Source organism: Callorhinus ursinus, unplaced genomic scaffold, assembly GCF_003265705.2.
Source record: "Callorhinus ursinus isolate GAN/ISIS: 27379988/994484 unplaced genomic scaffold, GSC_fseal_2.0 scaffold35, whole genome shotgun sequence".
NCBI lineage: Eukaryota > Metazoa > Chordata > Mammalia > Carnivora > Otariidae > Callorhinus > Callorhinus ursinus.
In genome coordinates this window covers 15,350,399-15,364,198 of record NW_027397097.1, presented here as the reverse complement: position 1 = coordinate 15,364,198, position 13,800 = coordinate 15,350,399, and the positions used below count along the sequence as shown (strand labels likewise).

Here is a 13,800-nt window from a genome sequence, read left to right as displayed (position 1 = left end):
CACTCCTGTTAAGTCTTTGCTTCCTTAGTCTTTCCTTGCTCAGTTAATAATTCTACCATGTAATTAACTGCTCAAGCTCAAGCCCAAGAGCTACAAGTCATCACTGTCTTCTCTCTGGTCCCTATTTCCCACATTAACCCATCAGGAAGCCCTGTTGTCTTTACTCCTGAAAAACATGCTGGCATCATCCACCTCTCTCCACCTGTTCTGACAACCCCCCATCATCATCTCTCAGGTGAGCTACTGTAAGAGACTCCTAACTGGTCTCCACCTGTAATTGTGGCCTTTAAATTCCATTCTCTACACAACAGTCAAGGAAATTTCTTTTTTTCAAATTGTAGTATTAGATTGTGCTAAGGCTTAAAGCACTTCATATTGCTTTCCACTGCACCAACGGTCAAATCTTCCTTCTTACCACGTCCTCTCAGATCATCTCCTGACATGCACTTTCCTGTTTGGTCAGTTTCTCAGCTCCAGCACAGAGGCTCTCTTTCTTCTTCCAACATGCCAAGCTTTGTCTTGCCAGGTCTGTGGACTCATTGTTCCCTCTGCCGCCTGTATTTCCCCAATTTCAGTTCTTCCCTATAACATCACCCCTTACTGTCTTCCCAGTCCCTACCGTTATTTGAGATTTTGTTTGTTTGGTCATTCACCTTTTTTGGGGAACCACCTAGAAAGTGAATTCTATGAAGACAGGGCAGGGGTCTTATCTCTTCTGCTCATTCTTCATCAGGATTTGTTCAGTGCCTGGAGCAGTGCCTGGCACATAATAGGCGCTCAATAAGTATTTGCCAACTTTATGAAATGATTTGAGAGATTCTGTATTGGAGAAAACTGTGAAACTTAGTTTATCCCTACGTTCTTCAAATTTATTTGAGCTCAGAACCCTACCTGCCATTGTAAAGAATATTCACTATCCCAGGGACCATTTCCTGGAATGCAGTTTGTTCTATGCTGACTTAATATCAGTATTGAGAAGAGTTAATGTTGGAGACCCAGTGGCTCTTCAACATCAGAACTTGAAAACCTCTTGTAAGCAGGCATTCTGGCAGGTCTTTGGGAGTCCAGGGTATTTTTATTAGGAGAATGATAGTTTTAAAAGTATTGGGTATTTTTCCTTGGGATATGGATTCAAAAAACTAAGCTAGCAGCTCAAGATTATAGGGGTCAGGGATAGATAAGTGTTGGAGGTGGGAGAGAAGGAGTCCAGACAGTATATAGCAAAATTAAGGGATGTGGTTGACTAAGGGTAAATGAAATTGAGGCCCAGTAAAACTTTCCTACTTTTAATGGAGTTTTCAGAAACAGAAACCTGCAGTTGGAAACTTGGCTATTTTTATATCATGTATGTTTTCTGTAATTATTTGTTTTCTGTTTTCCCTCATGTTTAGTAAAGCTGTTCTTGAAAATACCAGCCTGTCATAGTTACGCCAAGGAAAAACATTTTTGTCCACATTGAAAAATTTAAAGGGGAACCACACAGCTTTAGATGAGATGTGACCAGGTGATGTAGTGACATAGAGAATCTGGAAAACAGAAACCCAAAGTGAAGATGAAAGTCAAGCACAGAGTCAGGGGGAGTTGTCCTTCCCTTCCAACCTACAAACACTCTTGATTTCAAGAGTCTGATTTGGTTCAGCTCTGATCTGTTTAAACTTTGGAGGGTTTTGTGCTGAGTCCTAATTAGACAAGGCTAATTCTTTACAAAGTCACACGCATGAAATATTAAGCTATAGAAGGAATTATCTAGTTGCACAAAAAGCCTTAGATGGAATTAGATGAAGAGAACTTGAGAGGTGCTCTATGATTTGACATGTATGCAAAGAGTATGTAAGAAGTTCTGGGCATAAAGCAGAGTGCTCTGAGTTTGGGCCTCAGTATTTCTTTCTTTCTTTTTTTAAACATTTTATTTACTTATTTGAGAGAGAGAATGAGAAAGAGAGAGCACAAGAGTAGGGAGCGGGAAAGGGAGAAGCAGACTCCCCACCGAGCAGGAAGCCCAATGCGGGACTCGATCCCAGGACTCCAGGATCATGACCTGAACCGAAAGCAGTCACTTACCAACTGAGCCACCCAGGTGCCCCTGGGCCTCAGTATTTCTTAATCCATGATTGTACTAAGATTGACAGCTGGATTTTGTCTTTGGGGCAGGCTCTTGGAGAGACCAATGGGGGAGCAGTTTTGGTTGTAAGAATAAGTGAAACTTAGGGGAATAACCCAGATATAAAGGCCTAAGATTGGAGGATTTGGGTATAGTATTTAGTAAGATAAAGGGCTGGCCCTGTAGCAGATAGATTGCAGTCCTGAAGGAATACTTAATGTTATTTGTGGTTGTTCTTTATTAGGTAGGATGTCGTCTTAGGGAGCATATTAGTCAGGGTTCTCCAGAGAAACAGAACCAATAGTGTACCTGTGTGTGGGGGGTGGGAGGTAGGGAGATGCACATTCTGTAGAGCCAGTGTCCCAGTTGAGTCTTATGCTGGAAGCTGCTGTAGAACTAGGAAGAGCTGATGTTCCAGTTTGCAGGTTGTCAGGTAGGAGAATTCTTTCTTATTCAGGGAAGGGTTAGCCTTGCATTCAAGTCAGGCCTTTAACTGATTGGGTAAGGCCCACTCACATTATGGAGGGCAATACACTTTACTTAGCATACTGATTTAAATGTTTGTCTCATCCAAAAACACCCTCACAGAAATACTCAGAATAATGTTTAACCAAATATCCGAGTATCCTGTGGCCCAGTCAACCTGACACATAAAATTAACCATCACAGGGAGAGAGGCATGTACACCATCAGATTTCCATCCAGAATGGTGAGCTGGTCTTGGAAATATGGTAGCAGTTTGGACAGAAGGATAGAGAGAATCAGACTCTATACCAGGCATAGCTGATAGATTCTCTGACAATGACACTTGAGATTTAGCTTAAGCTTTTTTTGTTTTGTTTTGTTTTTTGTTTTTTTCTGTATTGTATTTCCTATGTGTTATCTTTAAGCATTAGTGTTATGGGTTGATTTGTGTCCTAAAACAGATGTGTTGGAGTCCTAACATTTGGTACCTCAGAATGTCACCTAATTTGGAGACAGGATCATTATAGAGATAAGCAAGTTAAAATGAGATTGTTAGGCTGGTCCCAAATCTAACATGATTGGTGTCCTTATAAAGGGGGCAATTTGGACCCAGAGACATGCATAAAGGGAAGACAATGTTAAGAGACACAGGAAGAACACAGCCATCAACAAGTCAAGGAGAAAGGCCTAGAACAGATCCTTCCCTCACAGCTCTCAGAAGGAACAACTCTGGGCGCCTGGGTGGCTCAGTTGGTTAAGCGACTGCCTTCGGCTCAGGTCATGATCCTGGAGTCCCTGGATCGAGTCCTGCATCGGGCTCCCTGCTCAGCAGGGAGTCTGCTTCTCCCTCTGACCCTCCCCCCATCTCATGTGCTTTCTCTCTCATTCTCTCTGTCTCTCAAATAAATAAATAAAAATCTTAAAAAAAAAAAAAAAGAAGGAACAACTCTGCCAACATCTTGATTTCAGATTTCTAGCTTCCAGACTCTGAGACAACAAACTTTTGCTGTTTAAGCCACTCAATTTGTGGTCCTTTGCTATGGCAGCCCCAGGAAATCAACAGGCTTAGTAAAATCTACTACACATAATATCTTATGTTAACAACGCCTGGAAGGATGAAGACAGGAGCTGATGCACATACAGAGATTAAAGCTCCAGGGGTTCGGGGCAGGTGGGGAGGTGGGAGGGGAGGTGATGAGGGGAGGAGAGGTGATGAGATGGCGCAGACAGTTAGGGAAGAAGTCTGGAGTGGTGAGCTGTGAGCAGAGTCTCCAATGAGGTGTTGAGGATAATAGTACTTTGCATACAAAATAATACTATAAATAAGGGTAGATATCATTTAACTGTTGACAATACCATCACCAGAAAAATTTACTGGGTCCCTACTGAAAAAACTATTAATATGACTAGTTCATAGTGATCATTCCTGTGTTTGATCAGCTGAGAAGCATTTAATGGAGTTTATATTAACTTTAAAATGTTAAAAATTAAAAGGTTTGATTTAACATTGATGATGTTGAAAAGCAAAGGGCATATATTAACTTTGACAATGTTAAAAATTAAAGAAATTAAAGGGATAGTCTTTGGTGACATCTACATCAACCATGGAGGCACAAACATCTTGAGAGAGGACATATGGGAGCAGCAGTGACTACAGCATCACGCGCTGCAAATACGCCTCCTTGTCCGAATGCTACCACACAAGCATTTGGCAGTTTCCCAAGGTACCCCTTCCACTGAAATGTTGCCCTGGTATAGATACAGTGCATCATAAGGCCATATGAGTGGAAAAAGGAAGAATAAATGAAAGGAATGAAGGAAGGAAGGAAGGGAGGTGGGGAGGGAGGGAGGGAGGGAGGGAGGAAGGGAGGAAGGGAAGAAGGGAGGAGGGAGCAATGAGGGGAGAGATACAGGATCTTTTCCTACTCCACAGCCAAGTTCCGATCCATTTGAAACAACCAGATTTGGTTTCAGATAACACTACCTTTGGGATATCTAACAAATGTTGTGATTAAATTATTAATGTGGGATAAAAATGTTATTTAATAATAATCTGCAAAAATTAATGCTTCTTTAGTGTACTCATTTCATGGTTTACTTCTAAAATCTTTGAAGCATCTAATTTCAGAAAATAGAATGAAGATTCCTTGGAGGTCTAGAAACTAGGTAGAAGGGGAAGAAATCCAACGACAGTATCTTGACTTTTTTTTTTTAAAGATTTTATTTATTTATTTGACAGAGAGAGACACAGCGAGAGAGGGAACACAAGCAGGGGAGTGGGAGAGGGAGAAGCAGGCTTCCTGCCAAGCAGGGAGCCCGATGCGGGGCTCGATCCCAGGACCCTGGGATCATGATCTGAGCCGAAGGCAGACGCTTAACGACTGAGCCACCCAGGCACCCCTATCTTGACATCTTTAATACAGAGTAATACTAATATGATAACAACAGCTATTCCTTTATTCTAAGGATTTCCATTTTAAAGTCTTGCTGTTACGAATTTTCCCTGCCTAGTTCCTTTTTAATTATAGTTTTTAGGGCTATGTGCATGAGTTGAATTCTACTAAATACCAAATGATTTCCCACATAGCTTAGTTTGGAATCTGTCTCTTTTAATAGACAGAAATTACTTCCCCCCAGAAGAATGATACAGTAACAATGTCCAGACAGTCAAAATGAATGTCATTGTCCTTCTTCCTTATTGATGAATAACTACTGATGCTTCTAGTCTCATGTATAGCTAGGAAAGAAATTGATAATGCATAACTGGGAATAGCTTTCTTTCCTGGGGCATGGAGTTGAAGGGTGGGGGTGTGGACCGAGTGTCCTTTTACCTTAAGGATCTGTTAGCATATCTGCAAGAAAAGTAGTTGATGTGTTTTCTAAAGAAATGTTTGAAAGATTTTTCCTGGCCTGGGATGGCCGGTATATAGGATATACTGTCTTTATGTCTCTAAATATTTTGCAAAAGAGTCTGATATCCACTCTACTTTGTGAAGTCAGTTTTGTAAAGGACGTCCCAAATGAAATGAATGGCTGGGAAAATGACTTTGGGAAGGTCTAAACCAGTTCTGATGTAATGCTTCTTCTAGGAAAATCCCAGGACTTTTGGGGATGCTTGTTTCTGGTTCCATTTCAAAATATGACAGCCTTGGGTAGACTTAATCCAGGTGGACATGATTATGCAGCCCTGTTCCACATCATTAGTGAGAGTAAATGCCTCCGCCAGAATTCTGCCAACACTATTTCTAGCCAGACATCCATTAGTAAACATTGCAGTCTTAAAATATTGGTTGGCTTCTGTGGTTTGTCTGCATAATGGAAACTAGGTCCAGATTTTTTAAAGTATCAACATGAATAATCTTAGAAATGCTGTTCTCCAAGAGATATAGTTTGAAATTTGAGGCATCCAGAGTAGAATTTTGGTAAAAATCTGTTTAATTTCTTATTTTTTTAAAATTTAAAATATTCTTAATTTAAAATAGAAAAATATTTCTGGTTTTGTGATAATGCCAGTTAAGGAGGTAATTCCTTAGCTCTAACTTTGCCTTGCTCAGTATGGTTACTTTACGTTCTATATAGACATCAGCATACTTTGAAACATCTTTCTTCATCGTGAGTAGTTGATATTCCAAAGTAGGCATTTCTAACAAACTGAGAGGATTTAGTTGAAATTCACATTACAAATAATTGTCATATTTTACACCTTCTTAAAATTGACAATCCTTTTAGTTAGCATACACTTCACTGTTTTAAAAACTCGCCACCCTCTGTTCTCTCTTTTGATCCTTGATGGCCCTATGAGGTGGAAAGGGAAGTCCATATCTGCCTTTTACAAGTGAGAAAACAAGCTCAAAGAAATAAAGAACTTAGCCAAGATCCTAAGAACATTAGGCTGCTTTCAAGGTCAGCCTGAAGGTCAGTGATAGTATTTTCTTAGTATTCCTTGTTGAAGAAGGGAAAAACTGCCAGTTAGGTGGGAGGGTTCTAAACTCTGTAACTTGCACATAAGTCCTTTGATCTCATCTAGCTCTAGTCCCCCATGTTTGCTAGAACTCAGTTGTGATAGTTTCCTTTATTACATGTTTACAATAAAAGGAGTTTAACCTTAAAAGATTTACCACCTGCAAGTAGTAAGAAGTCATAGTCCTCTCAGAAAGCCAATGTGCTAAGAAGTTTTTGAGGCTATTTCATAAACCTTGACATGGTTACAAAGATGAACTACATTGCTTTCTCAAATGAAGGACAAGAAATACATAGGGATGATAAATTGTAGAGATCACCTTGGAATCAATAACATCCTTGGTGGGCATTTGTAAATAAGATATTGAACTTGCTGAGTCTCCTTCCCTGGAAAAACCCTGTGAAAGTCCACATGTTCTTTTTTACAGTCATCACAACACCCCCACTGAGAGCTGCCCAGACAGGAATGATCATCCCATATTACTTACGGAAAAGCCAAAGGTTCAGAGATCAGTGGACTGATCAAGGTCCCAGAGTGAGTCATTAGGAGAGACTAACCTCAGGGCTTATTTCTTCTTGATGATTTAAATGACTTGCTTGAGTTAATCAGAGGAAAATGTTTGGAGAATGAGGGCATTTACAGCATAAAATATGCAGGTAATGAGGATTCAGCGTTATTCTTCATTCTGCTTCTAACTAGTTATGAGATTTGGACAAGTTACTTAAGGGTATACTGTTTTTATGTCTCTAAATATTTTATCAGTATATCCTTAAGTAACTTATCTGTAATATACTTACAGACGGGGCCTCAGTATCATTCCTGGAGAAATGAAGCAGTTGAACTAGATCAGGAGTTTTCAAACTTCATTCTTTTTAAAGGAAACTCTTAATGACATAGACATTCATTCAAAGTACATTGTAATGTTATAAAATTAATTGATAAAAACTGGGATGCATACAATACTACCTCCTGCTTGATTTTCCCCACCTCCTACAGGATTCCTTGGATACAGTCTAAAAATCATGGTATTATGTAATCTGAAAGTTACTTTCTGTTCTAAAAATCAATGTTTTTATGATTGGAAGCAAGTAGCTTTCTAATCTGCTACCGGCTCCCATCCCCTACGGCATCTTGTGGTATAAAAGAGCTCCAGACTGGAAGTCTGGAGGAGCTGGGTGTGGATCCGTGCTCCACCCACCAATTATCTATGTCACTTTAATCAAGTAGCTTCACCTCTCTAAGTTTCTGTCTCCTCATCCATAAAATAGAAATAGTAGGGGCGCCTGAGTGGCGAAGTCGGTTAAGCGTCCGACTCTTTGTTTCCATGCAGGTTGTGATCTCAGGGTCTTGAGACTGAGCCCACATCAGGCTCTGCGCTCAGCACAGAGTCTGCTTAAGACTTTCTCTCCCTCTCTGTCTGCCCCACCCCATCTCTCTCAAATAAATAATCTTGAAAAACAAAATAGAAATAGTAACCTTTCCCAAGTAAGAGTGCTTTGTAAACTGTAAAAGATTGCATAAATGTATAATGTCGTTAGTATTATCTTCTGTGCACAACACCCTTCCGTGGGGAGATGGTTTTATCTTCAGAATGATGCGGAGAGTCAACATGGGTTGAGCTATTCTTTGGCAAGCTTGCCTACGAGTAGGGGTGGTATCTATCATACTTCAGCTTCATCTTCTTGGAGAGCTGAAAGCCAAGTCAGTAGAGAGAGTGTGGGCTATCGACACAGCAAATAATTAAACCAAGGAGGCACCATCGTGCCTCCTTTAAAGGGAAGAATTGTTCCCATAATCTGACCTTGATAACAGTGACCTGGCTATATTCCCCCTCTGCACAAAGTTATGACCCATTAATACTTGCTGTCATTCAATGAGTGCTTACTACATGCTAGACACTGAATTTTACATGAGTTATCTCAATCTTGTAAGAATCCTCTGCAATGATGTTATCCCTATTTTATTGTGAGAGATAACCAATAAAATGGGGTATTATTCCTATTTTGTAATTTAGAAAGGCTAAGTAATTTGCTCAGGTTCATATCATGGGCAAGTGGCAGAACCTGAACTCTGAATTCAAAACTTGGAACCACTTGCCTCTCTATCGCCCAGTTGGAAGAAATTATTTTTCTCACTCAGCATGAGGGCCCAAAGTCTCTATTCCTCTTTATCTTTGCAGTGCCTTAGTCAGCTCCATCTCTTCATTTTTATTATTATTATTTTTATTCCTCCATTCAAAAGTGCTCCGTTCATCTTCATAAAACTCAAAGGTGGAAAGCACCTATTAGTCATTGATGTCCCCGCCCCCCCCCATCTCCTGCTTGTCCTCTCTAGCATGTCTTCTGCTCATGAGTTAGGGAATGGAGCCACATCCCTTACCCTGGGGAGTTAGTCCCATAACTAATTCATCTCTGTCGGGAAGATTTTTCTCTTAAGCACATCCTCTTCAATTTTGCATTCTACCCCATTTTTTTCTCTCTGTGGGCTGCACACTTCAGCTCTTCAGATCACACTTGCCTAAGCCTGCCCAGGTTCTCAGCGGTGATTTTGCTGAGCTGCCTCTTCCCCTCACACTATGGCCAGAGTATTTTTCTTATTAGTACCTGGAAGATGCTTTCCCCAGCGGACAGAAGCAGAGGTGAGCTACAGGGGTTGCTGGGAAAGAAAGGGAGGAGGAAGAGGAGTGAGCACAAGCCTTGAAACCTGCTTAGTCAGCAAACCTTGGACCCAGCTCAGCTTGGACATTTAGGTGGCCCCTCTGCGGGCAGCAGAGGCATTTACTGTCCAGCTAGGCATGATTCCATGAGGATGCTGTGCCAGGCTCTAAACTTGTGACAGGAGTCACAGAAATAAATGGACTGCATCATCAGAAGAAGACTGTGTGGGGCAGTGGATAATATGTCAGCTTTGGGATTTGAAAAATCTAGTTTAGGGCGCCTGGGTGGCTCAGTTGGTTGAGCAACTGCCTTCGGCTCAGGTCATGATCCTGGAGTCCCTGGATCGGGTCCCGCATCGGGCTCCCTGCTCAGCAGGGAGTCTGCTTCTCCCTCTGACCCTCCCCCCATCTCATGTGCTTTCTCTCTCATTCTCTCTGTCTCTCAAATAAATAAATAAAATCTTTAAAAAAAAATCTAGTTTAAGTTATTGCTCTTGTTTTTACATAGCTATGGGGAAACAGTACCTACCTACGCTGTTTCTGTAAAGATTCTAGACAATGACTGGGCATACAGTAGGCATTCAATCAATGAGAACTCTTATTTTTCAAAGCCCTGATTCTAAATAACTTGTTATAACAATGTCCTCATAACTTTGTATCCTATTTGGCGTGTCTAGGCAGCTATCCTTACCTCTTATTCTTCCATTCTTACTGTGCTGCAAATCAGTTTAGAGTAGGCTCATATTCTGGTTTCACCTCCAGCATCAGCAACTCCACAAGGTTCACCATTGCCTAGAAAGCAGAACTCAGATATTAGCTATCAGATCCAAATCAACATTAAATTTGCTTTTCAATTTTCACTTTGATGTGAAACTTTCACTGACATGCTGAAATAGATATAGATATCAATCTCTTTGCCATCTTTGTTACAAGCTTTGCATGTATGTTGAAATTTCTCATTTGTGTCAAGGAACCATTCCATGTGCACGGGTATTGGCAGTAGTATCTTAATATGCAAACGGAACCCAATTTGGACAAAATATTTCACTAGACACTCTTTTCAAATGAATGCACAAGACCATTCTCAGCCAAAGGAAACAACCTCTTTTGGGCAACTGAAATCTACTCATTTAACAAATATTTATTGAGAGTCTACAATGTACAAAAAGGCCTTGTAGGCACTGGGATACACTGGCTGACATGGCAGACATGCCTCATTGAAACAAATCTCCTCTCTCATGGAGCTTACATTGCAGTGGGAAACACAATAAACAAGAAAACACATAAATGAAGAAAATTAATTTGAGATAATGATGATTGCAATGAAGAAAGCAAAACAAAGTGATATACGGTGATTTGAGAAGCTTTTTTGTTTATTTATACATTTATTTTTACTTTAATTTACAAATCAAACTAATAGATGCACATAGATTAAAAAAAAAAATCAGAACTCTCCCCCAAGTCTAATGAATAGGGAAAGGAAAGGTGGGAAGGCTTTTCTGAGGTGCTAATAACTGAGCTGAGACCTAAATTAGGAGGAGACATATATAAGAAGGCCTGGGGAAAAGCATATCAGCAAAAGGAAAGAGCAATCCAAGGGCATTGAGTGCAAAGAAGCATGGTGTACAGGTCCATCGGACAGAGGAAATGACAATGTAGTTAGGGTGAATTGAACAAAGGGTTGAGAGGTAGGAGGTGAGATTGTAGATGTAAGCAGAGACCAGACCATATAGGCTCTTGCAGGGTATGGCAAGACTATTGGCTATGTTCCAGTTACAGTGGGAGGCCATGGACAGGGTTGGATTAAGCCAGGAAGAGATTTATGTTTTTAAAAAGCTGATTCTGTCTTCTGGCTAGAAGGTGGCATATAGAAGAACAACAGTGAAAATAGGAGGCTTTTACAGTAGTCCAGATGCGTGATGATGGTGGCTTGGAGCAAGATAATAATCTTAATGATGGTGAAATTGAGGATTTCTTTCAGAATAATTTGTTCAGAATTTCCAGAATTTGTTCATAAATTGGATTTGCGGAGTGAGGTAAAGCAGAATAAGTCCTAGGTTTGGACTTGAACTTTTGGGTGTATGGTGGTGAGACAGGAAAGATTGCAGGTAGAACATTTTTGGGGCAATTGGTTTTGATTTCGGGAAGTTAAGATGATAGACCTATGAAACAGTCACGTGGAAATGTCTAAAAGGACGACTTGCTTGTCCTCTCTCACAATGCACAATCAAATTGTTGGCTAGGCTAGAGGTATGCACGAAGAAAGCCAGACACCCATGCCAGTCCCAGATGCCTCAGTCATCAATTTGCAATTTTTTCTAAGAGTTAATTCAGGGGCTCAAGGGACCATGGTAGGTATTCCTTGGATACCTATACTACATTCTAAGATGTTTCTGAATAGCTGTGGTTGGTAAAGGAAGTAGTTTCCCAGAACAGAGTTATATTTGGCCAAAAAATATTTCCAACTACATTTTCCACTTGGCATGTAGACAGAATATGGCATGGTATGAAGAAATAATACAATCTGGTTTGAAAATATTTCTTAGGCATAGACATACTAAAGAGAAAAGGGTTTATTTTTCTTCTCTTTCAGATTCTGGTTCATAAATTTATAGTTCTTAGAATTGGGAGGATCTTAAAGAACAGGGGATTTAGCCCCCAATCTCAGACACACAAAGTATTAAGGCAGTCAATTCCTAGAAGAATCACTATTATTCACTCTGTTATTAACACTACTAAATTCAGTAGTGATTTATTAATCATTATTCTATTTTTGTAATAGAGCTTTCTGCCTTTGACAATTAGGCCTTTTCTTCAACCTTCTTACTTTATACATTCAGGTCTTCAAAACTTATTTTCAGCTAAAAAATTAAGTGTAAATAAAATAAATTCAACAGAGATAAAACATTAAAAAATTTATAATCACTAGGAAGCTTCCTCATATGCAAAGTGTGCTTTGGAGGTAAAAACCATCCCTCTCCCTGCCTTAGTGTTTAAATATCTCCCTTGGGATATCATTTTACTTTTCTTTATTTTTAAAGATTTTATTTATTTATTTATTTGAGAGACAGAGAGAGGGAGTGCACGTGCATGTGCGAGTGCAGGGAGGGACAGAGGGAGGAGGAGAGAGAGAATCCCAAGCTGACTACATGCTGAACCCAGAGCCTAATGCAGGACTCGATCTCATGACCCTGAGATCATGGCCTGAGCAGAAATCTAGAGTTAGATGCCTAACTGACTGAGCCACCCAGGCACCCCTATCATTTTGCTTTTCTAACACAAAGATGTTAATTTCTGGCCTATCCCATCTATATAAGAAAGACTAAAATTGGGACGCCTGGGTGGCTCAGTCGGTTAAGCGGCTGCCTTCGGCTCAGGTCATGATCCCAGAGTCCTGGGATCGAGTCCCACATTGGGCTCCTTGCTCGGCGGGGAGCCTGCTTCTCCCTCTGCCTGCTTTTCCCCCTGCTTGTGTGCTGTCTCTCTCGCTGACAAATAAATAAATAAATAAATCTTTAAAAAAAAAAAAAAGAAAGACTAGAATTAAAATGGTTTTTGATGTTGCTTTATGCCAGGCCCTTTCAGCTTATCAGATTCTTTTATAATGGCCACCTCATTATAGACTCATTCTTATAACTGACCTCTTACTGGTTGATGGGTCTGTTACCTTTTTCAAAGCTCCCCTGAGCTAAGTTCATCTATATTGTGAGAAGCTATAAATATCCTCCAGCCCCACGTCTATTTCCAAGGTCATCTCTCCTAACTTAAAGCAGAGATAACTGTGATACATTGAAACAAAGGAATGAAGGAAGTAAAATTTTTGAAAGCCAAGGAAGTAGTCCCATCCTATAACAAAACTGAAAAACAATCACCATTGTCTACATTCAGACCAATACCACAAACTAAAAATGGGAGGGGCATTAATTTCAATAACAATTTGCTGACAGAGTCTACCATTTCTTGTCATGAGCTATCTGTCCCATTTCTACATCAAAGGCCTGAAGGTTTTGTTTGCCAGGCCTTTCAAGGTAACATTAGAACTGTGTTCTGTACAAAAACTAGCTCAGCTCAGCTTGTGTTCTCTGAAAGTTAGCTCAACTCAGGTCAATTATTTCTTGCACTTGTACAAGATAACCTGATTCTCATAACTAGGCTTGTTTATCTAGATACTTTGGAGAATCTCCTTTCTCCATCACTATTGCAAAACAAAGGTTGGAGGTACAGACTGTACATTACTTTTGTCTTAATTCCTTTAGTCAAGATTAAGAGTTGCACCCACCAGAAAAGAATGTTCTCCTTATAGTTTAAATTGCCAACTTCAGAGAAATAATACACCAGATCCCCTTAGGTATCATGACCTACTTACTCTTTCTTCTACTTCCTCAACCAGAAGGGGCTCTACACTTCCTAACAAAATAACATCTACCTTAACACTAATATAGAAATCAACTATAATCTTTGATTTATTTTATGACCATCTACTCCCTTTGGTCTTTCCCTGGGACATGATTCTTTTTAACAATTTTACATTTCAAATGGAGAATGTAATTTTTAACAATTTAAAATAATTTAGAACAATTTTTAAATAAATTTTTTTGAAGAATTCTTTTTTTTAAA

General features: G+C 39.9%; 1 long non-coding RNA gene across 5 annotated transcripts in view; it reads right to left on the bottom strand.

Moving 5' to 3' along the window:
- The window catches only part of LOC141370476 (uncharacterized), a 139,017-nt gene that overhangs the window by 96,384 nt on the left and 28,833 nt on the right, over window positions 1–13,800 (bottom strand). For 4 of the 5 annotated variants that reach the window (XR_012374529.1, XR_012374531.1, XR_012374533.1 and 1 more), the window contains exon 2: window positions 9,875–9,975. This is a non-coding gene — a long non-coding RNA (uncharacterized lncRNA). Of the gene's footprint in view, window positions 1–6,019; window positions 8,218–9,874; window positions 9,976–13,800 lie in introns of those variants that run through there. The other variant, XR_012374532.1, reaches the window with a different exon arrangement.